This window comes from Malurus melanocephalus, unplaced genomic scaffold (genome assembly GCF_030028575.1).
Source record: "Malurus melanocephalus ecotype Western Australia unplaced genomic scaffold, MMel_1.1 scaffold_233, whole genome shotgun sequence".
NCBI classification, from domain to species: Eukaryota; Metazoa; Chordata; class Aves; order Passeriformes; family Maluridae; genus Malurus; species Malurus melanocephalus.
Genome location: NW_026623465.1, coordinates 257142 through 262527, shown reverse-complemented (window position 1 = coordinate 262527; position 5386 = coordinate 257142).

Here is a 5386-nt window from a genome sequence, read left to right as displayed (position 1 = left end):
CTCTTGTGCTCTTGCTCCTCTCCAGTGCCTCTCCCCACTCTGCTGTGGGTGATTTAACAAGGCTGCTTCCCCTTGTCTTCCCCACCATGTTGGTCCATCCTCTCCTGAGCTCCTAAATGTGTCTGAAATACTTTAAAATTGCCCTGGAAAGGTTTTCCCTATTTTACCCAGATGTCCCCAAATCACCTGGCGCTGGCTTCAGCCATGAGACTGTGGTGAGAGGATGGGCAGGGCCATGGTGCTGCATCCTGCCAGCCCACCATGGGTACAGCTGTGGCACCCCAGTGGTCTGTTTGGGATGCTCAGAGGGCAGGAAGAGCACAGCCAAGGGGGAGRGTCCACAGATAAAGGGGGTTGGGAAGTGTTGTCACCCTGGTCCAGGTGCCCACTACACCAGCACYCYCTCCTGCCCCTTGGTACACAGCCCYTGTAGCTCTGGGCCAGTGGCTATGTCATCCTGAACACTCCTGCCCAGCCCCACAGTACCAGGGTGGGTGAGGAAGGGGAGGTGAGTTTCTTATCCCTTGGATGCTGTTTTGACCAAGAGCCTGGTTCTGGCTTGGGAACTGCATGGTCCAGGTTTCTCTGCTGGGGCGGGAAAAAAAAAAAAAGATGTTTTTAATTGACTCGCCATCTGCAGCAACGTGGACACAATTTACAGCCCTGGGGGGTGGAGGGAGGGGGCTCTGTTTTTGTTGGAAGAAACCAAAAACAGATGGGGGCTGGGATCCTGGGGCCTGGGACCTGTGGCTACATCCAGCGTGCTTATCCCCTATCCGGGCAGCTCACACTGTCCTGGGCCCTTGGGCATCTTCCAACGCCAGACTCTCCCGGGGGAGATGCTCCAGCCTTGCAGAAATGCTGGAACAGGCACATTTGGAGGGTAAAGAGACGGTTTTCCCAGCAGAGACTGTTCCCCGCCTCCGGCAGTGAGCCGTCGATCASCAGCCAGGCAGCCCCGGAGCCGAGCGCTGGGCTGGAGGCTGCGCAGAGCCCGGGGCAGTGGAGCCCAGCCCCGGGGCGAGGGGTGAGGGGGGTGGGACCGAGGGGCTGCGGGCAGGCAGTGTCAGCCTTGCTGCAGCCMGGGCCCCGGGGATCCAGGGAATGAGCCAGAGCCTGGCGATGGGGAAAACCTGAGCCCWGCGTGGGGCACCCACTGGCCCCTGGCCCCACAGAGCTGAGCAGCTCAGACCCTTTGCCAGGTATGGGAGTGATGGGCGAGCCGCTCACCGTCTCCGCCGGGAGTGRTCTTGGATGGGAGACGATTTCATGTCAAAAATGTTTTCACAGGAATTTGTCACCACCTACAAAAATCTCTTCCTCCACCCCTTTTTTTCCCCTTTAACAGTAACCAGACCTGAGTGGTGCATGCATGCAGGTGCAATTGAGAAACAGAGACTGAGGCTTTTTTGCTCCAGTTCCTAAGAACAATTTATTTGGTGCTTGTTCCCCTCCTCCAAAGCCTGCTTTGGAGAGAGAAACTGCTTCCTGCAGCACGAAAAACCAGKCAAGACAGGGACTGCATTTTCCCCAGCATATCCCACTGCGGTCCCCCAGGACCGTGTCCTGGGCACCCCAAAACATCTGTCRGCTCTGGTAGCTGCTAAAAACCCACCGCCCCTCAGCCCCATCCGTCTCCCCGGCGGGATGTGCCCGCAGCATCATTAGCGCTCGTCTCGCCGCCGCCGCGGCGGTTTGAACCCATTTGAAATGCACTTRAAAAGGGTGGATTTGATGGGAGGAATGTGACGGGTTTTTGTTCTCCGAGCCCCCCGGTTGAAGCTCTGCGTAATGAAGAGCTGTGACTTTCACTCGGGTTATTTTGGGATGGACTACTTTTTTTTCCGAGCTGGTGGAAGACCATCAAAGCGGCGCTTTGAAAAATGTCCCAGTGTATAAATAACTCTGCTGAGAGCAGAATAACGCGGGCTCCCGCGCGCGGCGCGCCGAGGCAGACGGCATCTGCCGTGCGACGTTGCATTATAAAAAGGAATTATTCATCCCTTCCTCTAATTAACTGGGTACAGCTCACCCGCGCAGGAGCGATGGCCCGGCACGGGGAGCACTCCCGGCCATGCCAGCACAGCGGTCCCTCCGTGTGTCCCCTCCAGGCCCGTGTGTCCCCCAGCAGCGGCAGAGGGTGCGAGCAGCGGGCTGGGGCTGCCCTGCCATGGTGGAACAACGAGTGTGGGAAAACCCGACCCTCTGCGGGACTCACTATCGCTGGAGAACACCYGATCGCTGCCTCGGCATCCCTCCCACCCAAATCCGAGCAAAGGGAGCAGGATGGGGGCAAGCCTGCTGGCTCACAGCTTCCAGGGCTGTGTTTTTGGGTGCCTGGGTCTTGCTGGGGGCCCTGAGTGCTGCGTGAGGCATCCCCCGAGAARCAGCCTGTAGCCACAGGAGCCACACGGATCTGACAGAGACTCAGAGATGCACGGTTCAGTCACGCCCAAGGGTGGGTTTTCGGGAGATACTGGAGGGAGCGGAGCAGCAAAGGGAGCCCTGCACCCCCGCTCACAGAGGGAGATGGCCATGGTGGCAGCAGCCAGGCAGGCTCAATGCCGCGGCTGTGCCCTGGCAAGGACACACTGCTTGGGACCTCCCGGGAGGGAGACTAATTTTAGGAGTGCTCCGGAGGGGCTATTTTGGACCCTTTGCTCTGYGTGAGTCACCTGCTATTTTTCAACCCCACTGGGGCTATTTCCGTGGCAGAGTGATTTACACGGAGTGGGACAATGCTCCTGGCACTTGCCTGGGGTCTCGGAGCCCAAAGCTGTGCTGGGAGCACAACCCACTCCCAAACAGGGTGCAGAGAGGTCCCCAGGGTGCCTGCTGGGGCTTCCAGCAGTGTCTGCAGTGCSAGGGATGCCCACAGCAGGATGGACCAGCCTGGAGCCCATCCCACCACCCTGCCACCTTCTCAGAGGACTGCATAGTTGGGCTTGGAACTCCTCAGTCCTCTTCCTTCATTGTTTCCTSGGAGAGGTGGATGGGAATAGGCTGGAAATGGTGGTTGGGTGGTGATGTGGCTGGTGGTTATGGGGTGGGAGACATTTCTATCTTGGGTGCTCRGGGCTGAACATCTCTGCTCCCCACCACACTGGGCTCCTCCCTCCCCAAAACCTGCCGCCTCAGAGCCCGCCAGGCAAAAACCTGGCTGTTTCGGGGTTGTCAGAGCAACGTGATGCACCTTTCAGTTACCACGGCAACCTCAGAGAGAAGTTTTTAAAATTCAGGCAAGGTAATTTCTCCTCGCACTGCGATTTCGTTATCGCTTGGCTTGCCATTCCCCAGGGGAGCGGCGTCCTGCCTCGCTCCTCTGCCAGCAAGGTGGGATCTTGGAGATAAGAAAYGCAGAGCTGTGAGGAGGGGGAGCTGTGAGCAGCTCTCCCTGCACCCCGTTAACAGGCCTGGCCCCAGAGACGTGGGCTGGTAATTAATGAGCATTGCGRGGAGCAGGTGATGGGAACCTTTAGCTTAAGGAGAGCAGAGAGAAGGGCAGSAGGRGAAGTGAAGGCAAGGGTGGATGTCTGGTGGATAGATGGGGGAGCAGGAGGGATRAAGACAAGGATAGATGGTGGGGTGGATGCCCGGGGGAGTCATGCCACCATGCCTGTGTGGGTGGATAGATGGATGGACATCTCCAGCTACCAACCAGATGACGGACAAAGAAACCATCCTGGGGAGGGTCACGGGCCCTGTGTAACCCCGGAGGGTCACAGACTCAACAGCAGCTTGAGCTGCTGTCCCATCATTTCGTCCCACGGGGAGTAGAGCCTTTGTTCTCCACCATCCCTTCATCTCCCAGCCCTCAACAGAGTGTAAATCCCTCTCGTGCTACCCCAGACTCTGCAGGAGCAGGAAGGAGCTCCTGTGGCACTGGCAAAGCCCTGACAGCCTTGTCCAATCGAGCCCCCTCCTGTTCAGAGGAGAAACCCAGGACTAATGTTATGGTTTGGAGGGTCAGCAGAGCCATAGGGTTGAASGTCCGCTTTGTGAAAGGAAGGCAGAGGCAGGAGGCAAACACARGGCTGCTTGTTCTCTGCCTGCACTGCCCCATGGGCTGCGTGGCTGCCGGAGAGCACATGGCCCTGAGGAGCCCACTGGCCCCAGCCCATATGTTGTTTATCATAAAGAGCTAACAAGCTTAATTAGGGATRTGTCTGTGATAAGGTTATCAACTCATAAACACTCAGGTGCCCCTGACAGCAGCCCCGCAGCTTCTGACTGAGCCCCTCATCTGGGAGCGGAGGAGTCCAGTGAGGGGGGTGCTCCCTGTGACACGGGGGCAGGGTGTGCAGGGCTGCATTGATGACAGGGAGGAGGCTGAGRGCAGAGGGTTGGATTCTGCTCCAGCAGGACCCCTGCCTGCCTTCAGGACAGGATCTTGCCCCACTGTTAGGTTTCAGAGCGAACACTTATGGAAGGGACAGAAGGAGTCTCTCCCCATTCYCAGCCTCCCAGATGGAGATGCCCATAGGAATGGTCAGGTTCCAAGGGGGATCTGCAGACACGTCTTGTGAGGACATGGCCCCCAGGGAGAGGCATGGCCAGCAAGAGAGCTGAACGGGGAGGCGGAGTGTGGGAGCTCCTGGCTACGAAGGCGGCGAAGGCTCCTTTCCAGCTCTCTGAGCTTCTCTAGCGAGAATCTGACAGCCCTGAGCGTGGCTCCCCGTCCTGTGGGCTGTTGGCACAGTCTCTCCATGCTGCTGGGAGCCGGCTGTTCCGTCCCCTCTGCTGCATGTTCACTCTAGAACCTAATGGTGGGAGCTGAGGGGGCAGCTTTGACAGCCAGCCCATCGTCAAGCTGTGCGAGTGTGCATCAGCAGGGACCTGTCCCAGGTGGAGTGCTGTGGATGGGATGGAAKCAGAGCTTTAGATAAGCCACCAGCTCCAGGGCTTGCTGTCCACCTCCAGCCCCATCCTGCAAGGTCTGGCACATTCGTTTTTCCATCAGGCGACAGCAATTCCAGCTCCCCGGCTCCTCTTGCTAATGACRCTGGCCCTGGGCGAGGGCTACAGCACGTGGGATGCTCATCTCCAGCCATCTTTCCTGAGGACTCAGGCTGTCACCGTCMCCTGCGGGGGCTGCCATCAGCCTGGGGGGACAAGGCAGCATCTTGTCACCCGTACCTGCTGCAGTGCCTTCCTTAATGACGCGCTCCGCTTGCCTGTCCCCTCCATTAACTCTGCTGTGCCGGCTCATTAGGCTGCACACGCTGAGAAACGCTGCAGCAAARGGATGCTGCAGTCTCACGGGCGGCAGTGCCCTCTCAGAGAGGCACAGGGACATCTCTGTGCCTGTGTGTCCCCCCACAGATGCCCCTGAGCACACGCATGTGCTCACACACGTACACATGTGTGCCTGGACACGCACCGCTGA